Genomic DNA, 17,029 nt, shown 5'->3' on the forward strand with positions numbered 1-17,029 from the left:
GAGAACCAGGGCTTAATACATATTGTTAAATAAATGAATGAATGAGTGAAGTAGATGGATAGATGGATAGAGGAAATCAGGTAATCTTTTCTCTATAAAGTCCTATTACATTGAAGGGTTATTTTTCCATCACCACTCCTAGCCCTAAAGCCCTTTTATTTCACATTTGCCACTTGACTTGACTGATGAATCCATATTTTACAACTCTTACACTGCAATTACTTATTTTCCTTTTCCTTTTAAACTAATCACTGTGAGAAACAAAGAAAACCTCATTTGGTTCAAGAAAGAAAAAACAGTATTATGCAATGAAAATAACTGGCACTTTTTCTGAGAGTTTACTAAGCCTGAGGTGCTGTAACTTTATAAGTATCAACTTAACAAATCCTCACAAAAACCTTGAGCAAAAGCACATAGCTATTCTGTGTAGCACATGGATTCAAATAACAAAATCTATCCCCAGAACCCAAGTGCTTAGCACTATCACAAAACTGTCTCTATATTCTTATGCTGTGGAAAGTATTACTACTCCCATTTTAAAGATGAGGAAATTGAAACACTAGATTTTTAAAAACTTCCACTTTTTTAAAGCCAAGAAGTATAATCAGAGCTAAAGCCACACTTTTACCCATAATGTGTACTAACTTCCACTATGTTGTTCTTTAAGGAAAAATGAATATTATAATATGCTTTAGCACTAGATAAATCCATCCATTTATCCATTTATTTATTCATCCAGAGAATCATCATATATTTACCGTTACCTGTTATGGCAACAGATTCTATACTCATCAATGGGAATACAAAAGTGAACAGGACATACAAAATCTTCACCTTCAGGGAGTTATTAATCCAGGAAGGTAATATTTGGGGGTATTTAGGAAAGTAAGCACATGACAGCCATTCCAAGCACTCATGGTAGGCTATTTACCATGATAGATATTGGTGCCAGAGAGACTTATTCAAATTTATAACTATTCTATAAATTTGAATTTGTTTTTTACATTAGCAACCACACTAAAAATGCTGTGGGCAATATTAATTGTCTTATCAATACTTACAGATAAAGGATTAACATTTACAGAGAATGAAACAGTAATTAGGAAAGACAATATATCGTGTGTGTGGTTTTTTTTGTTTTCTTTTTTTTTTTTTCTGGTTAAGAAATTCCTAACTGGAAGCAACAGACTTCTGAGAAATTGCATTTTCAAGCTCCGAGTACATCTATTTTCAGAGCATTTTCACTCATGGAAAATTAGCTGCCTTTCTTTGGAAACCTCTGAAAATGGACATTATAAATATAGTAGAATGACACTTATGATTCCTATGAAAAGAAAAACAAATAAATAATTCCCCTTCAGCTAAGGGACCAGTAAGTAAACAGTTCACATAAATCCATGTGCAATTATAGCTCTTCTGGTCTTTTGGAACTCTTCTGAATGTTTGTGTTCTTGCAGGGGTCAGGAGTTGAACAGGAATTGCATATGCTGTCCTCCTCCATAATCATATAGAGGCAATGTTATTTCTAATGCTGCCCTACGGTTTGGTGAAATGTGGAGGCTAACCATCTGTCATCAATAATGCTGTCGAAAAGATCTGGAAAGCGTTTGATCGGGGGGTTGGCAGCATGTCATCTGTTAAAATATTGTTGGAGGCAAACTTGGGAAGTTCTGATGCATTTAAAGGAGACACAAATGTCTCAGCACATGGGCGGCCTAAAACTGGTATGGGGAAGTGTTTTATTTAATAGATGCACAGATTTCAGTGCAAATCAATAAAGAAAAGCAGCATTGCTGTGTTTGTATATTCAAGCATATACGCTAGGCTCCACAATAGAGCACTTTTCAAGACTCTGAAAAGATGGTGTGGGAAGGAGCATCTGTTGAACACATTAAGGAAAACTTCTTTGGCACTGAAAGAGAAACTGGAGCATATGAGAGATCAGAGGAAAGGCCTGCTTGAAAATTAGGCATCAAGAGACAAAGTAGGATTCTGCTTATCAGTCAAAGGCAAATGGGTTTGATAAACGTATGCCATTTCAGACCCCAACGTGTTAACATTAGGTCGGAAGAAAAGAGAGAAAAGTCAGGGTGGGGTCGGGGTGGAGATAAAATGCAGGGACATGAAGGATGAAGAGTCCAATTAAAGAGAAGACATGGGTCATTTATAAGAAGGGCTTGATGGAAATATCAGGGAACGTTTCTCATTCCAGGTTCTGGAAAGCAGCCAGACTAAGCTGACCATGGATATCAGAAAATTACCTCAGGATCTAGTGGGCTCAGCTTTCAGAGGGTTTCTGGGTATGTTTCTCAAGTCCTTTGGAAGCTGTGGAAATTCACCAGATGCATCTATGTTAGTCAGAGAGCCTAATAAACACCCAACAGCAAAGATTTCAAACCAAACCGACTTACATACAGAAATACTGACAACAAGGGTCTAAATTAATCTGTGGTTACTATGTTGTATCAGTGGAGTGTGATTATAAGCACTTTTGATTAAAACATTAAGGACATTTTTTGGTGGAAAAGATAAGGTGTCAGAGAGAAAAATTATGCCACATGAGGATTTCCCTCTATTCAGAATAGTTTTGTAAGAAATGATTTAGACTTTTTTAAAAGATGGCTTGGATTGACGGAAGAATCCTGGCTTAAATAAACAAAAAGTAAAAACCTTTTTCTTTTTTTCTGTTAAATTTCTGTGGAATGTAGGTGAATCTGTGCCTCACTTTTTTTTCTATAAAATGGGGGTAACAATGTTGATTTCACAGGACTATAGTAAGGTTGTGCTATGAGCAGCCAAAATCAACCAATATTTAATACAAGGTCAAATCAAGTCAAAACTTAATTTGCATTTTCTTAAATAGCACATGATATTTATATATATATATATATATATATATATATGTGTGTGTGTGTGTATATATATACATATATACATATATACACACATATATATGTATGTACATATATACGTGTATATATATATATGCATATGTATGTATCATATATACATACATATATATGCATATATGTACATATATAGGTAATGATTACCCCTTAAATGAGGCATTTTCTTTCATGGAAATTTATAAGAAAGAGATAAACACTCATCAATCTGTATTGGTTTAATGAAGCCTGATTGGAAGACAGGTGATGACTTAAATAACTTCAGGAATATGGCCCCTTCTAGTTTATATCGCTTTATGTTCAATTTATCATTTATAATTATACCTCTTTTATATAGTTAGTAATATATCTCAGTGAAGTGTATGTATGTGTTCTTAAGCCACCTGTAAATTAGAAATTCTTTTACCATTGATAAAAAGAATGAAGATTGTTTCATCTACAACTTTAAGTACATTTGATTGCCAAATTATTATCTAAAGAGAGAACTGCATGAAAGAAGATGGGAAGTGTCTCCATCATCAATGTTTCACATACTCAAAGGGGGGCAAAAGAATGTTTTCTTTCAACATTAGTATGTGCCTTAGGGACATGATGCTTTAACAAGAAAGGGCAAGAGGAATTCAATACCAAAACTGGAAAACAGAAAGTAATGAGGCAAAAGCACTGTCTTATGGGATTTGTGTTTGATACACACACACACACACACACACACACACACACACACACACACACATTCCTCTCTCCCTGATTGACTTCCTCATCTTATTAACACAATTCTGATATACCTTCCTAAATAATAAGCAGGAATGTGCTAAGAAATAAAGTTTAATTTTAGTCTTGCTTTTGATTAAGGGTTAAAACATATGTACATACTCACAAATAAATCCATTAATTTCCTCTACAACATGTGGTACAATTCCAGACCAAACAAAATATATTTTGAGATTCATTTTTTTTTTAATCACTGTTTTCTTTCATAAGTAAGAAAACCCAGAGTTGGCTCTAATTATGTATGTATTTGCATATGTTACAGCTCAACACAGAACTCTAACAACCCCTTGGCAGGGAAGAATAGTTAGCAAACTCAAAAACATTTTTGTTCTCTTAAGTAATGACTTAATTAATGCATCTGTCTTGATTATAGCTTTAATAAATGAAGTATCTTTCATTTTTACCAGTACATTTGAACTTTCCACATCTTATACCCTAGAATTAAACCAGACAGTTTTGTTTAAATAAGCAACCAAAAAATATCACCCTGGGAATACACACATCAAATCACTATATCAAGCAACATTAGTCATTCAAAGAAATAAGTGCTGAGCTTTATAGTAATGAATACATTATTGTATATCACTTTTTAGGCTGTAAGAACTGAAGACAAATATAATCCTTATTTTTCCTCAATAATAAATTAACAAGGGGAAGTGGGTGAACTGAAGCAATTAGGCAAACAGAAGAGGCTTCATAAACATGACAGTTAACATTCTTTGAGCACTTAGTATGTACCAGGCACTGTTTTAAGCACATTACATGATTTCATTGATGTGATTCTCACAATAGCAATCATGTAAGGTCAGTAGGGTAACCTCGTTCTAAAATGAAATCACAGAAAGCCAAGAGTCTAAGTCACTTGACCATAGTAACCAAGTTGCTGGAGCCAGGATTCAAACTCAGGCTCAGGGTGACTCCAGGCCTGGGGGAGACACACATACACTTTCACAAACATTTCCAAATCTAAATTCATAGATTTTATTTATAACTTGCTTTGTGTTATTGTGTTTTAAAAACTTCTGTGTAGAGAGAATCAATGAAATGTTGACTGTTGTATTTGTCAGGGTTCTCCAGAGAGATAGAACCACTAGGAATTGCATATATAGAGAGAGATTTATTTTAAGGAATTGGTTCATGAGATCGTGGAGGCTACCAAGTCCAAAGTCTTCAGAGTAGGTCAGCAGACTGGGGTCCAGGGAAGAGTTGCAGTATGTGGCCCAAGGCTGTATCCTGGCAGAATGTCCTCTTCCTGGGGAGGTTAATCTCTTTCCTATTAAGACCTTCAGCTGATTGGACGAGGCCCTCCCATGTTAGGAAGGATAACTGCTTTACTGAAAGTCTACTGATGTAGATGTTAACCTCAACTGAAAAATACCTTCACAGAGACATCTAGGATATTTTTTGACCAAATATCTGGGTACTAGGGCCTTGCCTAGTTGACATATAAAATTAACGATCACAGCTCTACTATTTATGTGTTTGTATATTGATAAGTTATAGCTGAAAACAAATAAAAAACTCTTCAACAGGGAAAAAATAGTTAGCTAACTGTGAAGCAATACTTACTGAGCACCTGCTCCTTGTGACACAAGTGTGCGAGGTATTGCAACTATGAATAAAATCCCAAGGTTCAAGGTTCTCGTAATCTGAGTGGGGATAGGTCAAGGAGAGAGCGACAGAAACATATGAAACCAACTATATTACATTGTGCTGAGTTTTAATTAAGGGGTTGGGACAGCATTCTGAAGGAAGATAAGAGAAAGAGGAAGGTACTTCCTCACGCCCACTCCAGGAGCTGAGAAGAATGCCAAAGATGAGACAATGCTTGAGCCTATGGAGGTGGAAGAAGGCCACCAGGAAGAGAAAGCCAAAGAACAAGTATGTGAAAACACAAACACAGGCAGGAGGTTAAGGATTTGTACGAAACATCATGAAATTGGAGCATGACATTCATGATGAAGAGATTGGAACAACTTTATAAGTCCCAGGATAAAGTTTGGGCTTTATCCTGAATGAATCTTAAACGAAGTTGAATTTTCCAACAGAGGGGATGCCATGATCATAGAGCCATTTCAGAGCTTCCATAACAAATTACCATACACTTTGTGGCTCAAGGTGGCAGTAAGGCCACACTCCCTCTGGAGGCTCCAAGGGAGAATCTTTCTTGCCTCTCCCAGCTCCTGGTGGCCCCTGGCATTCCTGGGCTGTGGCAGCATCACCCTGACCTTGGCCTCAGTGTTCACATGTCCTTCTTCCCTATTTGTATCTAAATGTGTCTTATTCTGTCTCTTATAGGACACGCTCACCTTAATCCAGTATGACCTGATCTCGATTATTACTTTAAGTACCTATTTCCAAATAAAAGACCCTATTTCCAAATAAAAGAGAATTCTGAGGTTCCAGATGGACACACATTTTAAAAAATCTTAAATTTGAAGGTCATTAGTAATATACAAGGGAAGAAGTAGAACATAAGGTAGGAAATATGCCTTTGGTGAAAAGGAGAACGGACACTGTTACCTGTTTCACAGCAGGAGGCAGATATCTCATAGGAGACTAAGACACATGGACAGCAACAGCGAGAGAGCAGTGTCGGTGGTGTTAAGAAAGGAGTTTCAATCAGGGAAGGCGAGTAGTGTTACAAACTTCAACAAAGGATGAGAACTGGAGCTACTCTCACAGTGTGTTACATTTGCTTTAACCAAGTGGCTGGATTGTAGCATTGGTGCCCACATCTGCTGCAGGGAGATGAAGAACAAATAAAGACTTAGGAAGTGGAGATACACAAAACTGTTAAGTGAGAAATCAAGTTGTTAAACAATTTGCATAGCAAGATCCAGAATAAAAATCTATTTAAGTACGAGGTATGACAAGTTCTCTAACTCATCCTAGAAAAATGCATACCTCATTGCTGAATATCACTACAGTCACCTAGGAGTACTCCCTTTGGGAAGCTGTGCACCGATGCCAGCACCTAGTACACTCTTCAAAGCAATCTTGGAACTCTTTTTCTGGAATGGCCATCAGAGTTGTCATCATATTACCCTTGATGTCCCGAATGTCATCCAAATGTCTTCCTTTCAATATTTCCTTTATCATCAAGTAAAGAAAGAAGTCACTGGGGGCCAGATCAGGTGAGTAGGGAGGGTGTTTCAATACAGTTATTTGTTTACTGGCTAAAAACTCCCTCACAGACAGTGACGTGGGAGCTGGTGGGAGCTGGTGCATTGTTGTGATGCAAGAGCCATGAATTACTGGCAAAAAGTTCAGGTCCTCTAACGTTTTCATGCAGCTTTTTCAGCACTTCCAAATAGTAAACTTGGTTACCTGTTTGTCCAGTTCGTACAAATTCATAATGAATAATCCTTCTGATAGCAAAAAAGGTTAGCAACATCTTTGCAACAAGTTCGCGAAATTCATTGTCACACCTTGTACACCTCAACCACAAAAAGTACTAACATATTTATTGCTTATTCGCTAGTGAAACTTACTATAAGGTCTTAAATGCACTTATATTAACATGATTAATTTTCACAGAAATTCACTGAGGGGTTGCTCTTATATATTTTGCACAGGGGAAATGAAGGCAGAGAGAGGTGAGTTTACTTAGCCAATGTCACATACTTGATGCATGACAGAGCAAGCATTTAAATCTTGAGTCTAACTCTGGATGCGGTTTACTTAAGCCAATAGTATACTGCCCTCCATCATTTCAACAGTTTTCTCTAGGTGATGGGATTGTGAGTGGTGTTTATTTTTCTTTTCATAATTCTTAAGTATTTTTGCAAATTTTCTACATTCATTTTATAATAAAAAAAAGATTTAAGTAATATATTTATAAAGAAAGTGGAGCTAATGAGTATATATCTTTCAAAGATATGGAAGGAAGAGAAGGTTGCAGTAATTTGATGAGTGAGTAACATTAAAGAAGAGCATTAATTTTTTTTCCACTTTTTTTCATTAAGATGGCTTACACCAATTTGAAGGCAAAGACTCAGTGGAGAAAGAGAAATCAAAGATACAACAAAGAAGATAAGGGAGGGAGCAGAGGGCAGAAGGGAGCAGAATATGGGTTGTAAGTTTTGAGAAGTAGTGTTCCTGCAGGACACATGTGAAAGAATGGTCTAGACCGAGTGTCAAAGTTGGAGAGGCACTGAGGTATGAAAGAGCCAGCTGTTTCCATGGATTCCAAGGAATCTGGAGCATAAGCATGAGGGTGAAATTTTTTAAAACGAGTAATAGCTTTGCAAGGGATAAGGAGAGCATCAAAGGAAAGGAGCTCTGGAAAGTTAGTCTAAAATACAAATTTTGAGGTTCAGAGAACAGAAGTTGAGGAAATCCATGAATTGAATGTCTATTTTTTTTCCAGTGGATAAATTCAGTTGTAAAATTTCTTGATAAAATTGAGGAGGCAATGGTTTGGTTAAAGATAAGTAAGTGTAAGATTTGGGAAACCTTCAGGTGGAATGGAAAGCTTGGTGATGAATACATGTGAATAGCTGATTGGAAGGAGAATCCATTTTTACCACTGTAGCAGTGATCTGTTCACTTACATGCAAGCTCTCACAGTGCAGGAATTCATCCCTGTGGCTCAATGCTTCAAACACAATCTAGAAAAAAGGTAAATACTCTTAATTATAAAAGCTTGGGATGGGTTTTCTCCTACCATTATCAACTTATGGATAAAATGGGGCATAGAAATTGCAGTGACTCTAAGTTCACTGGTTCTTGCTCCCACCCCCTAAATAGAACTTTCTAGCCTCTAAATGCTCAAGCTGTGGAAGTCATGAAGCTCACCAAGAAACGAGTGGGTGATGGAATCCTGGCTTCATCATGAATCAGGTATGTGACATTGGCCAAGTAACCTCACCTCTCTATGCCTTCATTTCCCCTGTGCAAAATGTATGACAGCAACCCCTCAGGGGATTTCTTTGAAAATAAAAAAGGTGGATGATGCCTATAAATATTCAAGTTATACATCTGTGAGGTAGAATAAGCCCTGTCCCTGTTCTCAGGACAGAAGCCTGAGCTAGCAATTCCTTGTTTTTTGACAGCCAAAGATGTCTGTAAGTCTATCAAACAGCCTGGCTGGCTTAATTTGATTTTCTACTTCTTTTCCACTGTGTGTAACATGATCAGCCTCAGGAAAACTTGTTCACTTCTATCTGATTCCACTGCCACCAGCATGTCTCAAAATTGTTGAGTGCACCAAAATAATATTTGATGGCAAGGTTGATTTGACATGAAGTCAAAACAAATGACTTAAAATACTTCTATTTCTTTCTCCACACAATATCAAACAACCAATTAAACTGACTACAAGTTCAGACACTTAAGTTCACGAACTTGCCACCGTGTGTTTACATCGGCAGCACTGTACAAACAGCTCAGTAAAGTTTCATAACCTTGGTACATCAGTGTCTCACAGCTGTGTTCATGTTCACATGTGGCGGTGTCTTGTTGAGTGGTGGTCACTATTGTTGTTGCATTTTTTGTGTGTGCTGTCTCAAGAACGTCTGAGCTTGAATTAGAGCACTGGACAAACATTAAATTTCTTGTTAAACTTGGCAAGAGTGGAAGTGACATCAGGGACATGTTAGTCCAAGTTTAGGGGGATAATGCCATGAAGAAAATGGCAGTGTACAAATGGATTAAACGTTTTACTGAGGGGAACGAACATGTCACTGATGAAGAGAGGTCGGGGTGGCTGGTAACAAGCAGAACTGACGAAAACATTGCAAAAATTCATCAAGTTGTGCATCAAAATCATCAGCTGACTGTGAGAAGCACAGCAGACCAAGTAAACATCAATAGAGAAACAGGAAAATCTTAACTGAAAATCTTGGCATGAGAAAGGTGTGTGCAAAATGGTCCCAAAGGAGTTCTTGCATTACGACAATGCACCAGCTCACACAGCACTGTCTGTAAGGGAGTTTTTAGCCAGTAAACAAATAACTGTGTTGGAACACCCTCCCTACTCACCTGTTCTGGCCCCCAATGACTTCTTTCTTTACGTGAAGTTAAAGGAAATATTGAAAGGAAGACATTTTGTTGACATTCACGACATCAAGGTTAATATGACGACAGCTCTGATGGCCATTCCAGAAAAAGAGTTCCCAATTTGCTTAGACACTGGCGTCGGTGCATAGCTTCCCAAGGGGAGAACTTCGAAAGTGACCGTAGTGATATTCAGCAATGAGGTATATAGCACTTTTTCTAGGATGAGTTCACGAATGTAATCGTCAGAACTCGTATGTCAGGAATTATGTATCTGTTGGTGGTGGTTTATCAATCATGTTTTTTTATTGTCTTTTTCTATAACTAAATTGGTGAAATTGATGATCACATCACTGTTGGGTGTTTAGGAAAGCCAGGCTAAGTGGGGAAATTTAATTTTGTGACTCCTGGACCATGTAGCTTTGTCTCTTTAAAAGGCAATTGTGAGGTTAGGAATTAATTAAACTTTGTAGGACAGTTTTCTGAGCAATGTGGAATGCTATGTATAGTGTAACGTTCTTGTTTTATTACAGATGGCCATAAAAGCCTTCTTTAATAAAGATTTATGGAATTTGACTTATTTGAATTTGTAGCCAGGGCCCCAAACTTAAATTGCAAACCTTCAAGGGAAATGCTGGAAAAGATGTTGCAATTAAACATGCCACTTCAAGAATTCATCACAGCATGCCTCCAGGAGTGCATGTGTCTGAGCATCACAAGCTTCCAGAGACAACAGGAGCTTCGTAAGCATACCATCTCTCTGTGTCAGTGTGTCAGTTACATGTGACTTAGTCTCAAAAAAAAAAAAAAATTAACTTTAAAAAGTTACAATCTCCCTTAGAAAAAAAGATTAGTGTTTTCTATAACAAGATTCACAGACTCTGGGCATTGACTGATGCCTTTTTCCTCTCAAAACGCGCGGGGGTGGGTGGGGCTGAGAATGCAGGGCTTTACTTTGGAAATGGACCCAAGTCCCATGCGTCACATTTATTTCCCTTTCAGTCTGAATTTCTCTGACCGGTCATAAAAGGTACAGTCAACCTTTCCTAAATAACTAATGCTGGGAACATGTATTATACCTAGCTCCTTAAATTATGAAAATGACAAGTACATAAAATTTTCTATGCAAGCACTCTAGTAATTTACTTAGCAAGCAGCCTGAGCAAAAGGAGGAGCTGAATGAGTTCTACTGCTGGGTTACACACATCAAAATTTTATTAAGTTTCTGACCTAATATCCCCCTTGTTTCATTGATTAGGAAAGTCATGGGTGGACCTCGTCATTCTCAGAAGAACTGTAATTGTGAAATCTGAGCAGTCTACATATTTTTTTTTGCCCAAGTGTTCTTTTCAAGTCTCATTAGATTATCATGAGTGTTACAGCTGAGCTAATTTTTTTTCTAAGAAATGAACTTTTAAAATTGCACATTATAAAAGTGACTTCTAGAGTTACCACGGCAGTTTCATGATCATACACAGAGATGAACATTATCCCAGCTATGGCTGACCTACCCAGGACTGTCAGAAAATTCCTCATAAAGTGCATTCTCCAGTAGGGCTCACAAGGCTTGCTAGATCAAGTGCCTAGACTTTTAGTCTAACAATTTTAAGTGAAAAGCTTCTATCATATACTGCACATATCTCTGGTGCCTTAAATGTATTCTTGATGACTTTGGGTCTCTGCTATCAATAGCTTATTGTACTTAGAGTTACACACAGTACTGTTTGATTTTTTCAGTCTCCGTTTTCATCTCAGTTTGCCATCTGCTTAGGATGACCAGGGACATTAAAATTTATTTCAGATCCTGAGAGAGTAAGTTTTTGCCCCCACCTCCCAGAAAAGGTAGATTTATATAAAGATGTCACTTGGACAATCCAGGTCCTTTGTTGGGGGCTTGGCAGGCAGAAATGGCAGATCTGTGCAAACATGCAATGTAGTTGGTCTCTGAACCCTCTTTCTATAGGCAGGATTGGTATTTTGTCCTGGCTTCCCAACACTCATAGTCCAAGGTAAATCACTCCTACCCCTTTAGATTTCTGGTGGATTATTTCTTAATGCCCCTGTACCTCATACCTTATGTAGTTCCTTAAAACGTTTAGAAGTTCCTTAGAAGTTTCTAGGGCCCTGAGCTCGGGGTTGAGGACACAGATCCTGCTTAACCTCTCTAGGCCTCAGTTTTCTCATCTTTAAAATAATGTTATGAAGATGAAATGCAATTATATATTTGGAAGATAGAGTACAGTCTCTAACTCTGAGGAAGAGTTCAATCAATGAAAACTATTATATGTATGGAACATGATAGCAGTTGTAGAAAAAAAATGATAAAAATTATTGTAAATACAATAATTTTTAGTACCTTGAACTTTATTTTTGTTGAAGTATTGAGCTGCCATGAAATGATTTATTTACTTGTCTGTGTGGTGTCTTTTTGTATTTAGGACTATATGAAGTCTGTAATAAGAAATTATAGTAGTCTATTCTATAAGGAAACTCGTAATGAAATTAGAGATTACAAGTGTCTGACATAATGCATTAGGCACAAATTGTGGGGGTGGCTTAGTAAAAAAAATTGTGACTTTGGCTTCAGAGAGAACTAAGTTAAATTACTGCCTGAATCACTAGCATAGCTCTAGACCCTCGGGGCTTTACTCATCATCTCTGCCCCTGTGTTTTCTTATCTCTAAAGTAAGGATAATAATATCCCCTTCCTAGATTAGAAAAACATTGTACATTGTAAGTACGTAATAAAGTTGTTGTCATTATTTCATTTCTAGATATAATTACATTTAAAATAAGAATCTCACTTTTCTGTATGCGGATGCAACTGTAAAATAAAATCTGAGTCTACTCCCTGCTGAATTATGGCTCACCAGAAAGAATTACATCTAAAATTACAGAGTGGGGTTCTCCACTATTACTAAAGCAGTAGATCATCAATCATATTTCAAGTTAGGCAAAACACGCTTCCCTCCCCTATTCTTTTCAAGTGTAGAAAAATAGTAAATACATGGAAGCAATTGACATTTATCATCCACTGGCCACAATAATTGGGCCTTCCTTTACTTCCTCCTGCTTGTCTCACTTCCTTCAAGTTTTGCCCAAAAGTTACCTTTACAATGGAAAGTCTTATTTAAAACTGCAACCCTCTACTCACTCCCAACCCTGCTCTCTATGACACTTATCACTTCCAACCTGCTGCACAATTTACTTTTTAAAATATTCATTGCCAATGTTTGCACACAAGACCATAAGCTGCACAAAGGTAGACTTGTTTTTCACTGGTTATATCTCAAATACTTAAAGCAGTTACCTGACGTTCAATAATATTTATTAAATATATGAATAAAGTTTTAGTATTGCTTTCCAGAGCCTCTATTTAGAAAGAAAAACAACAACAACAAAATTAATATTGTTATGTTGGGACTAAATTTATAAAAGTTATTAAAGACTAATTCAAATTAATAATAAATTAAATTAACAATATATTATGCAAAAACCAAGTGAGCCTGTTTTTATTCATTATTTTGAGCCTTTAATTTTTTTTTCAACTAAAACTCCTGGTTTTAGTTGAATCATACTCTTATCCTCATTTGATCATTCTGCAGTGATGTTTTCTGCACATGGATCTTAACATAGCTATGAAGACCTTGGTATGTATTTGACATTCTGTTTTCAATTATATTTCCTCAAGGACATGCTCTTCCATACCTGTCCTGCTCTGGGAATTAACTAGGTAGTATAATCTTAAGAATCATAAATACCTATGGAAGCTGGCATCAATCATACAATGTTGTATTTTAATGAATGAAACATTTTGTGTCTCTAGGAAGATTCACAAAGGTGGTCTAGATCCGTGTTTTCTCAACTTTAGTGTCTGCAGGTTACCCGGGAACCTTCCAAAAATGCCTATTAAGAGCAAGTAGATCTCAGGTACGGCTCTAAATTCTGCATTTCTAATCAGTTCCTAGGTGATGCTGATGCTATTGATACAAAACAAGGGCCTAGATTAAGTTTTTGTTTTTAATTTACATTGACCACATTCACATTTCCTCCTGAGTTGAACTTCAGTTTTATTTCTAAAGGGCAGTAATGAGAGAACTTACACACTCTTTTTTTTTTTTTTAAGTTTAAAACTCAAGTCTGGTAACAATTTTACTCAACAATATTAATTATGGATTTCAAGTTAGCATACAAAAGCATTTAGTATAAAATAGGAGAGTGTTAGTTTTTAGGAACGATTTAAAGACAGATGTAGGTTTTATTCTCTAATGAGGTTCAAATTTAGGACTGTAATGAGCCTCACTGAAAGAGTGAAGCAGGAAATGGCAGATTTGTTTTGATAGAGACCAAGAATTTTAAGTGTGTGTTGGCTTTACACTGTCTTTGAAACTCTGTGCTATGAAAACACAGGAGCCAGGAAATGAGCCCAGCCAAGTGATTCCACTCTGTAAAGATGTCAAAGTCAGTTCTCAGCAATATTCAAATGTGCCTTTTTCAGAAGTGAATGAGGAAAGTCTTCTATCATTTGTAACTGAGAAAACTAAGAGCACTATTTTCTTGTAACTCATCCACTGTCCCTCAACAGGAAGCATCTTTCTTCCTGAAGGCAGCTGAAACTTATATTTCTTGTTCTAGCTCAGGCTTTGTTTTGTGTGTGTGTGTGTGTGTGTGTGTGTGTGTGTGTGTGTGTGTGTGTGTGTGTTTTCTGAAATTGGGCAAAAGGACTGATTAAACTAATTTTTCTTTGTTCCTTTAAGACAAATAAACTCGCTTAGAAGAATCGGGGGTGTATGTGGAGGAGCCTGACTGATGCTGGTGTCTCAGCACCTCACAGTTCCTTATTTTAACTCAGAATTATAAAAGAGTAATTGCTTTGACCCAACTGCCCTGTGGTGGACTGGTCTGAGTTCCCAATTAGTTGCCGGGAGATTAGGTTCTGCATGTCTGCTGACCAAGCATTCTCCTAGCTATTAGTAACTGTCTTCACTTGGAGTTCTAGTTTATGACTCAGTGCAACTCTCATGTTTGGGCTGGGCAACATTAAAGTTCTTACTTAATCCAACATGATGCAATCTAACTGGAAACAGACTATGTTCCCCTTTTCTTAAAATATTTGCTAATGGACATCAGAAATATGGCGGCATGATCGGTGTTCCTTGATATCCCCCCTTGAAGTTACAACAAATCAAACAGCTACTTATATAATTCAACAAAAGTTTCCCTACACAGCACACAAACACATCACAGAGATCCGCACATCAAAACATCTGAAGGTGGGTGAATGGGGCAAACAAGGGAGGGGGAAGGGAGAAGTGCAGAGATAAGGGCCACACGATGCAGCCCAGAGTTCACTGTGGTCCCCGGAGGGAGGGGAATTGAGCCTGCAGATGCTCTCTCTGTGGCCCCAGCCATTCTAGCTGAAGGATGATCATATAATAGGGCTGGGCACAGTGATGGAGCAGAGACTTCAGGGCAAAGACTGAATGCAGAAATGTGACAACTGCAGTCTAACAGCCCTCAATGCCAGACCAAAAAAAAAAGTGCCAGGGAGCCTGGACACCTCCCCACAACCTCCCAGGGCTCACATCCCTCACACGTTCACAGTGTTAGCAGTGGACTCCAGAGAAAACCTGTAGCAGTGTCAGATTAAAGAGCAGAAAATATCTACAGCCCTGAGAACTGGAAAGACACTTCCTGAGTGGCAGATGGCAGTGTGCATAATTCCTGTGACAAGGGAGGAGCTATAGGGGCAAGGCAGCTGTGGTCTGGCAGTTGCTATTACTCGGAGGAGAACAAAGCCACAAACACACCAACTGCCTCTCCCAGCCCACCCCAACCCCACCTTTTACTGCTAATCACAGTGGGGGCACCCAGGGATACTGAGGCACACAACCCTGCATCTGGCTGCAGGGGCAGCACTGAGATTTCAGGGGTTCAGAACCCCATCAACAACCACTTCTTCTTATGGGGGTGGGGCCCTGAGACAAAGGCAACCTGTACACAGAGGAGAAGCCCTCCTCCCCAGGAAATCTCCCACTATGCAAGAAGCCAGAACAGCCCAAGAAAAAATAAAACACACCAGTGCAAGAGAAAATAAAACTCTCCAGTACTACCTACTGGAAAACAAAATAAGACCTATTCATATAAACCTACGGCAGAATTCACTCCTGTAGATGCCTAGGAAAAGAAATAATCCATGAATTGCTATGAATAACCAAGGTAACACGGTAGGTCAGAAAGAAAATGAAAAATATCCAGAGAATGAACTTAAAGACATGGAAATATGTGACTTAAATGACAGAGAATTCAAGATTGAAGTTCTGAAAAAACTTAATGAGATGCAAGAAAACACAGATAGACAAGTTAATGAACTCAGAAATAAAATCAAAGAACAAAATAAATATTTTACCAAAGAGATTGAAATTTTAAAAGAGAACAAAATAGACATTATGGAGCTGAAAAACTCAGTAAAAGAGATGAAGAATGAAATAGCCAGCTTAGGAAATAGAGATGACCAGATGTAGCAAAGAATTAGTGATATCAAAGATAGAAATCTGGAAATGATGCAGCTGGAAGAAGAGAGAGATTTGAGATTTAAAAGAAGTGAGAGAACTCTACCAGAACTACCTGACTCCATCAGAAAGAGCAATATAAGAATAATGGGTATACAAGAAGAAGAGAGGGAGAAGGGCACAGAAAGGCTATTTAGACAAATAATAAATGAGAAGTTCCCAAACCTATAGAACAAACTGGATCCTCGAATCTAAGAAGCAAACAGACCACATAATTACCTCAATCCTAATGGGCCTCCTCCAAGCAGCACATTATATTGAAGCTGTCAAAAATTAATGACAAAGAAAGACTCCTCAAGGCAGCCAGGAAAAAGAAGGCGGTAACCTACACAAGAAAGCCCATTAGATTATCATCAGAATTTTCAACAGAAACTTTACAAGCCAGGAGGAAGTAGAATTAAATATTCAAATTATAGAAAGAGAGAAATTACCAGCCAAAAATTATATATCCTGCAAAGTTATCCTTTAAATATGAAGGAGGAATAAAGACCTTACCAGATATACAGAAGCTGAGGGAATTTTATACCATTAAGCCTGCTTTATAGGAAATATTGAAGGGGTCTATTCAACCTGAAACAAAAAGACAAAAGGATACAGAACTATTAGCAAGGTTACTAAAGACAGACAGAAGCAGGAAATGGCAACCCTTATAAAGAATAGGGCAATACACACTTAAACATAACATAAAGGGTAAAGAAGATAAAAAACATTAAAAAAGAAAAAGAGAAGACAGTTTGCTATGCAACTCAGAAATCAACACACAGCACAAATAGGGATAAT

At 37.5% G+C, this 17,029-nt stretch overlaps 1 long non-coding RNA gene across 1 annotated transcript in view; it reads right to left on the bottom strand.

Moving 5' to 3' along the window:
• Window positions 1-16,589, bottom strand: part of LOC141568512 (uncharacterized) — a 57,384-nt gene extending 40,795 nt beyond the window's left edge. The window contains exons 1-2 of the long non-coding RNA XR_012491666.2: window positions 16,469-16,589; window positions 8,234-8,290 (exon numbers count right to left, since the gene is read on the bottom strand). This is a non-coding gene — a long non-coding RNA (uncharacterized LOC141568512). The remainder of the gene's footprint in view (window positions 1-8,233; window positions 8,291-16,468) is intronic.
• Between the last annotated feature and the right edge of the window lie 440 nt (window positions 16,590-17,029).

The sequence above is a fragment of the Rhinolophus sinicus genome, chromosome 1, assembly GCF_057876585.1.
Source record: "Rhinolophus sinicus isolate RSI-liver-muscle chromosome 1, RSI-T2T, whole genome shotgun sequence".
NCBI classification, from domain to species: domain Eukaryota; kingdom Metazoa; phylum Chordata; class Mammalia; order Chiroptera; family Rhinolophidae; genus Rhinolophus; species Rhinolophus sinicus.